Raw genomic sequence first — 17,547 nt, 5'->3', positions numbered from 1 at the left:
GGGCCTCTAGGGTAGCGATCTCTGGACTACTCCCAGTGCCACGAGCTAGTGAGGCTAGGAACAGGGAGATTGTACAGCTGAACGCGTGGCTAAAGGACTGGTGCAGGAGGGAGGGTTTCAAATTCGTAGATCACTGGGAAGTCTTCAAGAGAGGATGGCACCTGTACAAGAAGGACGGGTTGCACCTAAACTGGAGGGGTATGAATATCCTAGCTGGGAATTTTGCTAGTGTGGTTCGGGTAGGTTTAAACTAATGTGGCAGGGGGGTGGGGATCAGAACATTGGTCAATAAGCATAGAGGCTGGGGACAAGGTTGGGGTCAAGACAAGGTTATCTCAGAGGAAGAGCATTTTGGGGGAGGATCTTGCATTGAAGCAGATGCTTCAATGCAAGGAGCGTCACGGGCAAGACAGACGAGCTTAGAGCCTTAATGCTTGCGCAGAACTTGGATGTGGTTGCAGTGACGATGGTATTTGCTACCAAATAAACCTGTTGGACTTTAACCTGGTGTTGTGAGACTTCTTACCGTGTTCACCCCAGTCCAACGCCGGCATCTCCACATCATGACTTCTATGGCTAAGCCAGTTCTCCACCCATCTAGCGAGCTCACCTTTTATCCCGTGAGATTTAACCTTTTGCACCAGCCTGCCATGAGGGACCTTGTCAAATGCTTTACTAAAATCCATATAGGCAACATCCACGGTCCTTCCCTCGTCAATCGTTTTTGTCACCTCCTCAAAAAACTCAACCAAATTTGTGAGGCATGACCTCCCTCGTACAAAACCATGCTGTCTATCGCTAATGAGATTATTCAGTTCTAAATGCGCATATATCCTATCTCTAAGAATCTTCTCCAACAACTACCCTACCACGGACGTCAAGCTCACTGGCCTATAATTACCCGGGTTATCCTTGCAACCCTTCTTGAATAACGGGACCACATTTGCTATCCTCCAATCCTCTGGGACCTCACCTGTGTCCAGTGAAGAGACAAAAATTTCTGTTAGAGGCCCAGCAATTGCATCTCTCGCCTCCCTGAGGAGTCTAGGATAGATGCCATCCAGCCCTGGGGATTTGTCTGTCTTAATGTTTCCTAAAAATCCTAACACTTCCTCCCTTGTAATTGAGATTTTTTCTAACGGGTCAACTCTCTGAGACACTATCAGTCAACATGTCCCTCTCCTTTGTGAATACTGATGCAAAGTATTCGTTTAGGAAGTCACCTATTTCCTTTGGTTCTAAGCATAATTCCCCTCCTTTGTCCCGGAGAGGTCTGATTCTTTCCCTAACAACCCCCTTGTTCCTAACATATGTATAAAATGCCTTAGGATTCTCCTTAATCCTGTCTGCCAAGGACATTTTGTGACCCCTTTTTGCCCTTCTAAGTCCCTGTTTGAGTTCTTTTCTACTTTCTCTGTTTTCCTCCAGTGCTCCATCTGTTTTTAGCTGCCTGGACCTCATGCATGCCTCTTTTTTCTTTTTGATTAGACCCACAATTTCACTGGTTATCCACGGCTCTCGAATCCTACCTTTCCTATCCTTCCTCTTTACAGGCACATGCCTGTCCTGCAGTCCTATCAACTGCTCCTTAAAAGACTCCCACATGTCAGATGTGGATTTACCCTCGAACAGCCTCTCCCAATCAACAGCCACCAAATCCTGCCTAATCCGGCTGTAGTTAGCCTTCCCCCAATTCAGCACCTTACCCATAGGACAACACTCAGCGGTACAGAGGGTGGACAATATGGAAGGGTCAGGTAACGAGTCACTGTGGGTGGACCTCAGAAACAGGAAGGACGCAGTCACTATGCTGGGGGTATACTACAGGCCTCCCAACAGCCCACGGGAAGTTGAGGAACGGATATGTAAGGAGATTCTGGACAGGTGCAGAAAAAATAGGGTTGTTGTAGTGGGAGACTTTAATTTCCCTCACATAGTGCAAAGGGACTTGGGAGTCCTAGTCCAGGATTCTCTAAAGGTAAACTTGCAGGTTGAGTCCGTAATTAAGAAAGCAAATGTAATGTTGTCATTTATCTCAAGAGGCTTGGAATACAAAAGCAGGGATGTACTTCTGAGGCTTTATAAAGCACTGGTTAGGCCCCATTTGGAGTACTGTGAGCAATTTTGGGCCCCACACCTCAGGAAGGACATACTGGCACTGGAGCGGGTCCAGCGGAGATTCACACGGATGATCCCAGGAATGGTAGGCCTGACATACGATGAACGTCTGAGGATCGTGGGATTATATTCATTGGAGTTTAGGAGGTTGAGGGGAGATCTGATAGAAACTTACAAGATAATGAACGGCTTAGATAGGATGGACGTAGGGAAGTTGTTTCCATTAACAGGGGAGACTAGGACGCGGGGGCACAGCCTTAGAATAAAAGGGAGTCACTTTAGAACAGAGATGAGGAGAAATTTCTTCAGCCAGAGAGTGGTGGGTCTGTGGAATTCATTGCCACAGAGGGCTGTGGAGGCCGAGACGTTGAGCGTCTTCAAGACAGAAATTGATAAATTCTTGATTTCTCGAGGAATTAAGGGCTATGGGGAGAGAGCGGGTAAATGGAGTTGAAATCAACCATGATTGAATGGTGGAGTGGACTCGATGGGCCGAATGGCCTTACTTCCGCTCCTATGTCTTATGGTCTTATGGTCTTATAGACTGGAAATCGCTTAGGGCTGGGGGCCTGGACAGGGAAGAATTTATAAAATGCGTACAGGAAGGTTCTTTGGAACAATATGTTGACAGTCCAACTAGAGAGGGGGCTGTACTGGACCTAGTACTGGGGAATGAGCCCGGTCAGGTCATCAAAGTTGCAGTAGGGGAACATGTGACAAATAGTGACCACAATTCTGTAAACTTTAGGATAGTAATGGAAAAAGATTGCCCAGACCTTCCACCAAACAGAGGAAGAGTAGGAAAGCAGTGCAGGGGTCCCCTGCAGTCATCTCTCTCCAAAACAGATATACCTTTTTCGATACTGTTGGGGGAGATGGCTCACCAGGGGAAGGTGGCAGCAACCAGGTTCATGGCACCGTGGCTGGCTCTGCTGCACAGAAGGGCAGGAAAAAGAGTGGCAGAGATATAGTGATAGGGGATTCAATTATATGGGGAATAGATAGATGTTTCTCTGGATGTAAACGAGACTCTAGGATGGTATGTTGCCTCCCTGGTGCAAGGGTCAAGGATGTCTCAGAGTGGCTGCATGGTATTCTGGCGGGGGAGGATGAACAGCCAGCTGCCGTGGTGCATATAGGCGATAGAGGCAAAAAACAGGATGAGGTCCTACAAGCTGAATTTAGGGAGTTAGGAATTAAACTAAAAAGTAGGACCTCAAAGATAGTAATCTCAGGATTGCTACCAGTGCCACGTGCTGGACAGAGTAGGAATGTCAGGATAGCTAAGATGAATAGATGGCTTGAGGAATGGTGCAAGAGGGAGGGATTCAAATTCCTGGGATGTTGGAACCGGTTCTGTTGGAGGTGGGACCAGTACAAATTGGATGGTCTGCACCTGAGCAGAACTGGAACCAATGTCCAAGGGGGTGTGTTTGCTAGTGCTGTTGGGGAGGGTTTAAACTAATATAGCAGGGGGATGGGAACTGATGCAGGAAGTCAGATGAAAGTAAAGTGGGGACAGAAACAAAAGCCAGTAAGGGGAAAAGTGGAAGGCAGAGAAGCCAAAGACAAAAATCAAAATGAACAACATTACCTCATAATTCTCAGAGAGCAATAAATGCCAAAAAAACAAGCCTGGAGGCTCTGTGTCTCAATGTGAGGAGCATTTGTAATAAGGTGGATGAATTAACTGCGCAGATAGTCATTAACGGATATGATGTAATTGGGATCACGGAGACCTGGCTCCAGGGTAACCAGGGATGGAAACTCAACATCTAGGGGTATTCACTATTCAGGAAAGATAGACGGAAAAGAAAGGGGGTGGGATAGCGTTGCTGGTTAAAGAAGGGATTAATGCAATAATAAGGAAGGATATTAGCCTGGACGATGTGGAATCTGTATGGGTGGAGCTGTGGAACACCAAAGGACAAAAAACGCTAGTAGGTGTTGTGTATAGACCACCAAACAGGAGTAGTGATGTTGGAGATGGCATCAAGCAGGAAATTAGAGATGTGTGCAATAAGGGTAGAGCACTTAGTATGGGTGACTTCAATTGGCATATTGATTGGGCTCACCAAACTGGTAGCAATGTGATGGAGGAGGTTTTCTTGGAATGTATAAGGGATAGTTTTCTCGACCAATATGTCGAGGAACCAACTAGAGAGCAAGCCGTCCTTGACTGGGTATTGTGTAATGAGAGAGGATTAATTAGCAAGCTTGTGGTATGAGATCCTTTGGGGAAGAGTGACCATAGTATGGTAGAATTCTTCATTCAGGTGGAGAGTGACACATTTAAGTTTGAGACTAGGGTCCTGAACTTCAGGAAAGCTAACTTTGATGGTATGAGACGTACATTGGCTAGAATAAGCTGGCAAAGGATACTTGAGGGGTTGAAAATGCTTGAGGGGATAGGCAATGGCAGACGTTTAAAGAACACATGGATGAAATTCAACAACTGTACATCCCTGTCTGGCGTAAGAGTAAAATGGGAAAAGTGGCTCATCCATGGCTAATGAGGGAAATCAGGGATAATGTTAAAGCCAAAGAGGAGGCATATAAATTAGCCAGAAAAGGCTGCAAACCTGAGGACTGGGAGAAATTTAAAATCCAGCAGAGGAGGACAAAGGGTTTAATTCAGAAGGGGAAAATAGAATACGAGAGTAGGCTTGCAGAAAACATAACAACTGACTGCAAAACCTTCTATAGGTATGTAAAGAGAAAAGAACTGGTGAAGCCAAATGTAGATCCCTTACAGTCAGAATTCATAATGCCCAACAAAGAGATGGCAGACCAGCTGAACTTTGGATCTGTCTTCACTAAGGAGGGCACAAATAACCTTCTTTGGATCTGTCTTCACTAAGGAGGGCACAAATAACCTTCCAGAAATACTAGAGGACAGAGGGGCTAGCATGAAGGAGGAACTAAAAGAAATCCTTATTAGTCAGGAAATTGTATTGGAGTAATTGCTCGGATTAAAACCCGATAAGTCCCCAGGGCCAGATGTTCTGCATCCCAGAGTACTCAAGGAAGTGGCCGTAGAAATAGTGAACTTTGATCATTTTCCAGCATTTTATAGATGCCAGTGGATTGGAGGGTAGCTAATGTAACCCAACTTTTTAAAAAAGGAGGGAGAGAGAAAACCGGGAATTATAGACCGGTTAGCTTGACATCGGTGGTGGGGAAAATGATGGAGTCAATTATTAAGGATGCAATAACTGAGCATTTGGAAAGCAGTGACAGGATTGGTCCAAGTCAGCATGGATTCATTAAAGGAAAATCATGTTTGATAAATCTTCTGTAATTTTTTGAGGATGTGACCAGTAGAGTGGACAAGGGCGAACCAGTGGATGTTGTGTATCTGGACTTTCAAAAGGCTTTTGACAAGGTCCCACACAAGAGATTAGTGAGCAAAATTAAAGCTCATGGTATTGGGGGTAATGTATTAACTTGGACAGAGAACTGGTTGGAAGACAGGAAGCAGAGAGTTGGAATAAGTGGGTCCTTTTGAGAATGGCAGGCAGTGACTAGTGGGGTACCGCAGGGTTCAGTGCTGGGACCCCAGCTATTCACAATATACATTAATGATTTGGACAGAGGAATTGAATGCAATATCTCCAAATTTGCAGATGACACTAAGTTGGGTGGCAGTGCGTGCTGTGAGGAGGATGCTAAGAGGCTGCAGGGTGACTTGGACAAGCTGGCTGAGTGGGCAAATACTTGGCAAATGCAATGTAATGTGGATAAATGTGAGGTTATCCACTTAGGTGGCAAAAACAGGAAGGAAGATTATTATCCAAATGGTGGCAGTTTCAGAAAAGGGGAAGTGCAACGTTACCTGGGTGGCATGGTGGAACAGTCACTAAAGGTTGGCATGCAGGTACAGCAGGTAGTGAAGAAAGCTAATGGCATGGCTGGCCTTCATAGCAAGAGGATTTGAGTATAGGAGGAAAGATGTCTTGCTGCAGTTATACAGGGCCTTGGTGAAGTATTGTGTGCAGTTTTGGTCTCCTATTATGAGGAAGGACATTCTTGCTATTGAGGGAAGGTTCATCAGACTGATTCCTGGAATGGCAGGACTGACATATGAAGAGAGACTGGATCGACTGGGCTTGTACTCATCGGAATTTAGAAGAATAAGATGGGATTTCATAGAAACGTATAAAATCCTGATGGAACTGGACAGTCTAGATGCGGGAAGAACATTCCCGATCTTGAGAAAGTCCAGAACTAGGGATCACAGTCTCAGAATAAGGAGTAAGCCATTCAGGACTGAGATGGGGAAGAACCTATTCACTCAGAGAGTTGTGAACCTGTGGAATTTTCCACCACAGCAAGCTGTTGGGGCCAGTTTGTTAAATATATTCAAGAGGGAGCTCAATGTGGCCTTTGTGGCTAAAGGGATCAAGGTGTATGGAGTGCTAGCGGGAGTGGGATACTGAAAGTGCATGATCATATTGAATGGTGGTGAAGGCTTGAAGGGCCGAATGGCCTATTCCTGCACCTATTTTTTATGTTTCTAAATAAGTTTCAAAATTGCATGGTGAATTTCTTTGGTTTGCCTTGGCATCCCAATTCTTCTACTTTATAGAGGTGTTGTAAACCTGAGAAAGCACTTGGTTTTGGAACACATACAACTTTTCTGTGATTTATCTTCCTTTGTAACGAAATGTTACAGTCAATTGTCTCTTGACCTTCAGTTGAATGCCACCTGGAACATAAAGTTATATAGTTGATGGCTGGATGAAGTCTTGATTTAGCCATTGTTCTCTGTTTGAAAGAACTGAAACTCTCGCTCCAGTGTCTAATTTGAAATTTGTTTCATGTGCATTGATCATAATGTCTGTGCTCTGATAGTTCCCATTAAATCCTGTAATTTCTCCCAAAAATGGCACTTCAGTGAATTTTGCATTTTCAATTTCTTAAATGCTACTTGCTTTAATTGGTCCCTGTTTAAATTTCTGACTTGGAAGCTTTTTGCTGTTGCATACAGCTTTAAAATGTCCTCTCCTCTGGCACTCTGCATTTTTGGTATCACATTCTTAACGTTGATGCAGCTTTTACCTGCAGCAGCGAGAATACTGCATAATGGCGGTTACTCTTTCCCTGTGTTTGAGTGGGTGCACTGCTACTTCTACATACAAACATATAAATTAGGAGTAAGCCTCTTGCCCTCCAGCCTGCTCTGCCATCCAATGTGATCATGGCTGATCTAATTGTAACCCCAACCCCACATTCCTACCTACCCCTGATAACCTTTCACCCCCTTCATGGCACTGCCTTAAAAATATTCAAAGATTCCTTTTCCGTGTCCTACAAACTTTACTATCAATTACTTCTCTTCACAAGATTTCCCTGTCACCTTGAATAAATCTACAATTTTGCTTTCTCACTTCTTCCTGTCTTGTTAATTGCACAGCTTTTGATAGCATTAAATCATCCCTCAACTGTGGACAAACTGATAAAGTTTCCTTTAAGCTCCTACACAAATATAGTCCCAAATTAATTTCTTTCAGAGCTCCACATTCACAATTTTCAGTTAGTCGATATGAATCATTAATGAAGGAATCTACACTCTCTCGCAGTCTTTATGTATGTCTATTGAAAAGTTTAAAGTTTATTTATTAGTGTCACAAGGAACAAAGAAAATTACAGCACAGGAACAGCCCTTCAGCCCTCCAAGCCTGCACCAACCATGCTGCCCGACTTAACTAAAACCCCCTACCCTTCCGGGGACCATATCCCTCTATTCCCATCCTATTCATGCATTTGTCAAGACGCCCCTTAAAAGTCACTACCGTATCCGCTTCCACGACCTTCCCCGGCACCCTCTGTGTAAAAAATCTGCCTTGTACATCTTCTTTAAACTTTGCCCCTCGCACCTTAAACCTGTGTCCCCTAGTAATTGACTCTTCCACCCTGGGAAAAAGCGTCTGATTATCCATTTTGTCCATGCCTCTCATAATCTTGTAGACATGCCTCTCATAATCTTGTAGACAAGTAGGCTTACATTAATGCTGCAATGAAGTTACTGTGAAAATCCCCTGGTCACCACAATCCGATGCCTATTTGGGTACACTGGGGGAGAATTTAGCATGGCCAATGCACCCAACCAGCACATCTTTCAGACTGTGGGAGGAAACTGGAGTACTCGGAGGAAACCCATGCTGACAAGGGAAGAATGTGCAGACTTTCACAGACAGTGACCTGAACCAGGGTCCCTGGCGCTGTGAGGTAGCTGTGCTAACCATTCTGCCACCGTACTGCCCTATAACTTCACCCTTTGTATGATTGTGTTATTTCTAAGGCTGAAATTTGTTTCAAAAACTTTTATAACATCTTTATGTGACACCATTTCTTCACTTATACCCTGACAACCAATATGTTGTCTGCAATACTGCCCAAAAGAGTATTGTTCCTTGCTAAGCATCTCTACAAGTCTCAAAGTGGTTCTGTACCTGGAAAATCTACCACACCCGTTCTGTCACTTGTCGGTTTGATCTGGGCCTCCCATGTGTTCAACGGGTAAGATTTCCTCCGTGACTTTTCTTCACTCAAGCTTTTCTCTGAGTTCTGTTGGCATTTTTCCCATTCTGTCCTTCCATCGCTGTTGTTTTGCTTGCTGCTTTTGCTGGGCTTTATTTCTCAGTGTACAGATTTTTACTCTGTGCTCGTTCTGTTGTCTTTACCACTGCCACTGTGCGTTCTCATCATTCTGGGTCTTAGCTTGTCTTTGGTCAGGATCAACAAAGTCTGCTGGAGACAAGGATGTTGATAAACTTTACCTTTTACTGAACATTCTAAACAGAACAAAGCCTAGCATGAGGGTTCACATGGAACCATCCCTATTGTCATATGATCTTGCATCACTGATGACGTAAACTTTATTTACATAGTTAACATTAACCCTTTACACTCCATCGCCGTATGCCAATTTGACAGTCAACCCACATCATCCTTCTCCAGTGGCTCTCTTTCATTGACTAGCTGTTGTTATATTGTAAGGTACATATTTTTTAAAGCATAATATACATCTCCCAAACCTTCTCACTGTTTAAAAAGTGTACTTACTATGGGGAGGTGGTAGCCTACTGGTTAGACTATTAGTTCAGAAACTCAGCTAATGTTCTGGAGATCTGGGTTTGAATCCCGCCACAGCAGATGGTGGAATTTGAATTCAATAAAATAAATCTGGAATTAAGAATTTACTGATGACCATGAAACCATTGTCAATTGTTGGGAAAAACCCATCTGGTTCACTAATGTCCTTTAGGGAAGGAAATCTACCGTCCTTACCTGGTCTTGCTTGTGACTCCAGAGCCACAGCAATGTGGTTGACTCTCGACTGCTCTTTGAAATGGCCTAGCAAGCCACTCAGTTCAAGGGCAACTAGAGATGGGCAATAAATGCTGGCCAGCATTTATTGATCAATAAAGATGGCCCACAAATGAATAGAAAAAAACTATGGAAAAAATATGGAAAACTGATCAAGGAAATCAGAATTTAATGACCAGAAATTAAAGCACTGTGGTGGAGGGGAGGGGATGACAGTGACGTTGACGGGCATAGATTTTCATAACTAGATTATGTTTAACAATTCCTTGTACCAGAATTGAGCCTTAGAACTAGGTTATTAACTCGGCTACAGTTGAACTGAACTTCAAGGATTAAAGGCAAACTATTGTCTGAAAAACTGCTAAGTGGAAAGATTATGTTCAACCACACACCAGAAAGAGCAGCTGAATGTCTACCCTAGGAATGGTTGGAGCTCGAATGAGAGTGTGGTGGCACCTTTCACTGTTGAAGCTTGAAAATGGATTGGGAAAGCTGAGGTGAAAACTCAAAGTCTGGTGAGTGTTTTCAAGGGTTGAGGGAGCATTTAACTTTTGTTCTGCAGACTAAAGCAGCCTGTTCCAGCAATGAAGAGGTCTTTTTGACATCTGAGCTAGCTAGAAACAGTGAACTGCACAAAGCTGGATTCAGGCTAGTGCAATATTGGGTGGGCTGGAATCAGAAAGGAAATGTGCTTGCTGGTCAAAATAGGAGAGGAGAATCTTGGTGTAGCAGTAGCCCAGATCATTTTTGTGGAAAGCCCTCCTGGCTCCATTGAAAATAATTTAACATTTAGTTTGCTATAGCGTATTCTCACCTCTATCTCAGGTAAAGTTGGAAGCAGAGTGCACGATGCAGTTGTGTCATAAAATGGCAATAAAGGTCCGACACACATTATTGGACCTTGATGTGCATATTCAAAGAGGACTACTGACTGAAATAGGCAACATTTTGGCTGCCCACCAGATCCCTATAAAATTAGTGGCAGCCAGGACATTGTTTTAATCGGGTAGTGAGTCTTCTAAGTCTTTGAGGCCATTTCTGCCTCATTGACCGATTATGGCAAGTTATAATCGGCCCCAGTATGTGCAGAAAATATATGAAATTTTGATTGCTATTAATCAGTAACATATATATTTAAGGTAATGTAGAGAGGTGCGATTATAATTCAAATAGAATGAATTCACAAAATATATAAATGAAGGTCGATAATGGAATAGGTGTATAGTTGTGGGAATAAAGAAATTGAAAAGCAACAAAGGAAGAAAAACGTAAGCGATTGTTATAAACAACTACTGTTTGGAAAGATTGCCATTGGGCGATTTGGAATTTTCACAACTGTAATGAGCAAAAATAGCAAATGGGGAAATGTAAATGAAGGGAGCAGAGAGTAGAGAAGATGGTTGAGGTGACATTACTCAAAAGGAAGTCTGAAGAAACGAGAAAGAAAATGGAATATGCAGACCAATAACACGATAGAATTAAATTAGAAACAGCACACACAAAGGAAACAGTAAGAAGGACAGAAACAGAATAAATGCAAAAAAATGAAAAGAAAAGTAGGTTAGCTGGTTTGATAAACTATGCAGGTGAAATAATGAACCATAAAGCTGACAAGTCCATCAATCAAGATAGAAATGGGTGATTAAGAACCAACATGAAATTGCGTTAATGTGTATTAGAAAGCCTATCAAAGAAGTAAAGAGAGGAAGCAAAAGTCATATATAATGAATCAGTCACTTTGTTCATCAATATAAAAGGGCTAAAGAATAAAGTCTCCAAAAGAAATGATTTTGTGCATACATACGCCAATTATGGCAACCAGCTGGAAAACATATTCCACACCTAACAAATTACCATGTTTGTACAGAACTTCGATTGTAGTTCTGTGCAGGGATAATATTTTAGTAGCTAGTTTCAGTTTAACCTTATGACTAATTTCTAGCATTAATCTTGTACCCGAGGGCATTACTTCAATGATTAAATATGTTGAAAACAGATGATTGCATATAATTATTGCTGTTAAAAGAAAGTGCCTGCAACTAAGACCAATGGAGGAACTGAAGGACCAGCAGTATAATCTTTTTTATTACTTTCCAGAACATAATATTTAGGTCCAGAAATAGGCCATTTGGCCCAACCAGCATTTGACAGATTGATTCCAATTAACTGCAGCGAGAAATTTTTTGTCTATACATTTGGTGTAATAAAGTTATAAAACTATTCTTTATACATAAAATTATGATTTTGCTATATCTCTTGCAGAAATACAATCTCTCCCCCTGCTCCTTCAACGTATGTATACCATACATTCCAATAATTTCCTTGGTAACTTATTCCAGACCGTTTAGATGAAAGGTACAACTGACTTCTTACTTCAGCTTTCCAGGGCGCACGGTGGCACAGTGGTTAGCACTGCTGCCTCACAGAACCAGGACTCAACTTCAATTCTGGCCTTGGGTGACTATCTGTTGGGAGTTTGCACATTCTCCCCGTGTCTGTGTGGGTTTCCTCCAGGTGCTCCGGTTTCCTCCCACAGTCCAAAAGATGTGTGGGTTAGGTTGATTGACCATGCTATATTGACCCTCAGTGTCAGGGGGATTAGCAGGGTAAAATGGTGGGGTTACAGGGATAGGGCTTGGGTGGGATTGCTGGGTGCAGGCTCGATGGGTTGAATGGTCTCCTTCGGCACTGTGGGGATTCAATGATTCCTTTATATTCCCTGATTTTTGAGTACTTTGTTTTAATAAACAGTTTCATTTAAGGCAACAATGTTTATTTTGGTGGGAAATTAAATATGATTCTTAACTATTGAAGATTTTTGATTGACTAAATTTGAAACCGAGTAACAGAGTCCATTTGCTAGTTGTCTCCCAGATACGGTGTCCATTATAAGAATGCATATAGAGCTCTTCATTTATTGAAACACCTTCCAGCCTATAAACAAATTACCTTTTATCACTACTGGTGTGCTGAATTTGACACAACCCACTTTTAATTTAATATACTTATCTTCACGGATGAGGTTAGACCATCTGGAACTAAAACACAAACTGGAGTATATAACTTGTAACACCATAACAAAAACACCATCCTTGCAGACACCTGTGCAGACAGAAGGGTGGGAAGAGGCTTGTGTGCCCATAAACACAGTCATGGACCTATTGGGCTGAAAGCCCTGTTTCTGTGCTGTGAAATTATATAAGATATGGGCAGGCTACTAAAACTGATCTCCTTCAGTTCCTCGCTCTCATTAAACCCTGTGTTCCCCAACATTTCTGGTATCTTATTTGTGTCCTCCTTTGTGAAGGCAGAACCAAAGTATGTGTTCAGTTGGTCAGCCATTTCTTTGTTCCCCATTATAAATTCCCCTGTTTCTGACTGTAAGGGACCTACATCTGACTTCACCAATCTTTTTCTCCTTACATACCTATAGAAACTTTGCAATCAGTTTTTATATTCCCTGCAAGCTTACTCTTGTACTCTATTTTCCCCTTCTTATTCATTCCCTTGCTCCTCTGCTGAATTTTAAATTGCTCCCAATCCTCAGGTCTGTTGTTTTGCTTGGCCAATTTGTATGCCTTTCCCTTGGATCTAATACTATCTCTAATTTTCCTTGTAAATCATGGTTCGGCCACCTTTCCAGTTTTACTTTTGCGCCAGATAGGAATAAACAATTGTTACAGTTCACCCATGTGCTCCCAGGATGTTTGCTAATGCCTATCCACTGTCATCCCTTTAAATAATGTTTCCCAGTCTATCATAGCCAACTCGTGTCTCATATGATCGTAGTTTCCTTTATTAAGATTTGGGACCTTCGTCTCAGAATCAACTACATAATTCTCCATCTTGATGAAAAATTCTATCATGTTATGGTCATTCATGCCCAAGGGACCTCGTACAACTAGATTGCCAATTATTCCTTTCTCATTACACAATACCCAGTCTAGAATTGTCCACTCTCTAGTTGATTCCTCAACATATTGGTCCAGAAACCATCCTAGGAACACTCCAGGAATTCTTCCTCTCTGGTATTGTGTATAATTTGATTTGCCCAATCGATATGCAGATTAAAATCACCCATAATTACAGTTGTTCCTTTATCACATGCATCTCTAATTTCCTGTTTAATGTCATTCCCATCATCACTACTACAGTTTGGGGGTCTATTTACAACCCCTATTAATATTTTTTGCCCCTTGGTGTTTCTTAACTCTACCCATATAGATTCCACATTGTCAGAACTAACTAATATCCTTCCATGCCCACCATAAGAAGAAATATTTTTTAATGTCTTGCTGATAAGCCTAAATAATTATAATCACTGAATGGCTCGATAGGAGACATTGATGCATACATGGGGCTGGTTCATGTCCTCCTTTGCACTGATGTCCTTTTATAATGCCACAACCTAAATAGTGCATTCTCATTCAAGATACATGTCCTTCCTCCATCAGTACCATTACCAAAAGGGATTCGTAGAAGTCATAATCAGGAACAAATGAGCACTTTATCCAAATTATACTGCTTCTGCCATTCATTTGCCCACTCACTCAACTTGTCCCAATCACACTGAAGAATCTACAAAAAATTGGCAGGGTGTTGGGGTGGTGGTGTGATAGTGGCTGGGCATAAATATCAAAACATCCACAACTGTATGGCAGCAACTTTACAGGAAACTATCTAGAATATAGCGAATCGTCATTTGGAGCTGATACTTTCTAATCAATTTTCAAAGTGTTATAACACTGCTCAAATTTTCTACTTTCGAATTTTAATTGCGTTCTATGATAATTTAGGCTCATGAGCTGGTGATAGCAATAGATCATATGATGATCACCGGTGGAGAAAGTAGCTGAATTTGGCAATCTCGTATAGCACCATTGTGGCAGTCCAAAGTGCATATATTTGATTGCAGAGTTCTGTCTCTGAGATAGTGCTGTGGGGTAATAACAGATATTTTAAACCTGGCAACTAGCATCATAAAAACTACTTTACTGCCCTGATGCAGCGATTTATGACGACGTCAAACTAATTAATGGACATTACTGTAACAACTATAAAACTGGGCAGTTTTTCTTTTCCCTGGAGCCTAATGGGCCTGTGGGATAAGTTTTCAGCTCATGTGCTTAATCTGAATTCACAGTATGGCTGCAAATTTGAGCTTTGTAACACTGCTACAGGTGCCGGAACTTCTGAAATGTCACTCGCACTGTTTCCGGCCACTTAAAGCAAGTCATGGTTGTAAGGGTGCTATCACGGGCAGGGCATGGATACGCTGGAAGTATGCAAAACAGGCGGATCATAACATTGATAAGGTGCACAATCTGCCACCTTGGATTTTCCAGATCCTATTAATACTTTCTCTTAAATATGTTTTACAATTATGACATTTCTAAGATTATTACTTTTTGGAACCATATCCTTAAATGCCTGGTAAATGGGCGTGGTCATGCAACCTGCTTGACAGTAAGACTGGGGTTTGATTGTTACGGATCAAAAGAAGGCTTAATTTAAGCTTGTCCAACATTTTCACATGGGGAGGGGGCATATTTCAATTTTACTCACACTTGGCGCTGATGAGAACATTTCAGAAATACAAGGTTTGGCATAACATTGAACATGAACTTTTTGAAAAAAGCTGACATATGAAAAGAAACAGCTTGCTGAGCAAAAGAAAGTTACAACAATAATTAGATAATTTAAATAAATGAGTAATAAATAAGGACGACCAGTATTGAAGGGTGAGAGTGTGTCCAACTCATTCCCAGTCTGAGTGCTCCCTTGAGACTTTGAATCAGACACACACAATCCCCTCTCTCACACCCCCTCTCTCACACACATCTCTCTCCCTCAAACACACATTCTTCCTCACTCACCCATCCTCCGACTCACACCCCCCCCCCCCCCCCCCACCCCCCACCCTCCCTCACGGTGCACTAACATGGGTGCCCACCGAGATGAATGCGGCTGGAGCCAGGGGAAAGGGGCCAGAGTTGGGCCAGAGCACCGGGAGATGCAGGGAAGTGGCTGGAGCCACGAGAAAGCATGGCGAGTGAACGAACACCTCTGGTGCCCCAGAGTCTCCCTATCTTCACATAATCACTGTTCCTGTAATGACGTCCTGTTTCTCTCCCATGTTTGCTGCAAACATAGGAGTGAAACAGTCTGTGTTTGGAGGAGCGGTCCCTGCAGAAACCTTCAAACTTACTGACTCATCCAATTGGCATTTTCATCAATTGATCTTGGGGCCACATAGAGTCGCTTCATTCACAGGTTGCTGGTTGGGCAAGCCTGTCTCAGATTGTTTTACTGAGAAAAAGATGCTTGGAGACAATGGCAGTAGTCTCTGAGTTTACAATGAATCTCCCAAAATCCCAGAAATGTACTTAAGGTACCAGGTTGTAAACAGTTGTGCTTTAAATTGCACATTAATTTCAAAGATGAAAGAGAGTTAGGATGAAGGAGAGGTAGTAAATTGGATTAGACATTGGCTCAATGGAAGAAGCCAGAGAGTGGTAGTGGAGGATTGCTTCTCTGAGTGGAGGCCTGTGACTAGTGGTGTGCCACAGGGATCAGTGCTGGGTCCATTGTTGTTTGTCATCTATATCAATGATCTGGATGATAATGTGGTAAATTGGATCAGCAAATTTGCTGATGATACAAAGATTGGAGGTGTAGTGGACAGTGACAAAGGTTTTCAAAGCTTGCAGAGGGATTTGGACCAGATAGAAAAATGGGCTGAAAAATGGCAGATGGAGTTTAATGCAGACAAGTGTGAGGTGTTGGAAGGACAAACCAAGGTAGAACATACAAGGTAAATGGTAGGACACTGGAGTGCAGTAGAACAGAGGGATCTGGGAATACAGATACATAATTCCCTAAAAGTGGCGTCACAGGTAGATAGGGTCGTAAAGAGTGCTTTTGGTACATTGGCCTTTATAAATCAAAGTATTGAGTATAAGAGTTGGAATGTTATGGTGAGGTTGTATAAGACATTGGTGAGGCTGAATTTAGAGCATTGTGTGCAGTTTTGGTCACCTAATTACAGGAAGGATATTAATAAGGTTGAAAGAGTGCAGAGAAGGTTCACAAGGATGTTGCTGGGACTTGAGAAACTGAGTTATAGAGAAAGGTTGAATAGGTTAGGACTTTATTCCCTGGAGCATAGAAGAATGAGGAGAGATTTGATAGAGGTGTATAAAATTATGATGGGTATAGATAGAGTGAATGCAAGCAGGCTTTTCCCACTGAGCCTAGGGGAGAAAAAAACTAGAGGACATGGGTTAAGGGTGAAGGGGGAAAAGTTTAAAGGGAATATTAGGGGGGGTTCTTCACACAGAGCGTGGTGGGAGTGTGGAATGAGCTGCCAGATGAAGCGGTGAATGCGGGCTCACTTTTAACATTTAAGAAAAACTTGATCAGGTACATGGATGAGAGGGGTGTGGAAGGATATGGTCCAAGTGCAGGTCAGTGGGACTAGGCAGAAAAATGGTTCGGCACAGCCAAGAAGGGCCAAAAGGCCTGTTTCTGTGCTGTAATGTTCTATGGTTCTATAAAGGATAGCTAATTAGTATTTCTACCTGAATGCAAGATTAATGGGTTTCGCGTTGCCTTGGGGAACAGGACAGATAAAGCCATTTTTTGAGATCTGCTTACAGGCTTCCTTCCAAATCAATGAATATCACAGGTAAACAGCAGAGAGAAGACGTTGCTTGGCTTTGAGTCACCACAGCAGTGGCAGGATAGAGATGTTTCTTGTTGAAGAGATGCATACTGTAGCGATGTAAGGATTCTGGGACATGTATCTTGACATGGCCAGGGGAAGAAGAATCCTTGGAATAGGCTTTACTGCTGGATTTAAGAAACTCTTTGAAAAATTAGGGAGGTACCTGGAGACGGTTACCAATCGATGAAATGGGGATATGGGAATTCATTGAAAGCTGGAAGCAACTATAGACTGCTTGCTATAAGGACTGTAATTCTATGGGGTATGTGATCTGTGATAAATATAAAAGGACAATGCTCCTCTCTGTACTTTAAAGTATAAGTTGCCTACAAAAAGAAAATAGTATTTCGTCAATAGTGCTTTTAGTCATT

The sequence above is a fragment of the Mustelus asterias genome, chromosome 16 (genome assembly GCF_964213995.1).
Source record: "Mustelus asterias chromosome 16, sMusAst1.hap1.1, whole genome shotgun sequence".
In the NCBI taxonomy this organism is placed as follows: domain Eukaryota; kingdom Metazoa; phylum Chordata; class Chondrichthyes; order Carcharhiniformes; family Triakidae; genus Mustelus; species Mustelus asterias.
Note: the sequence above shows the minus strand (reverse complement) of the source record.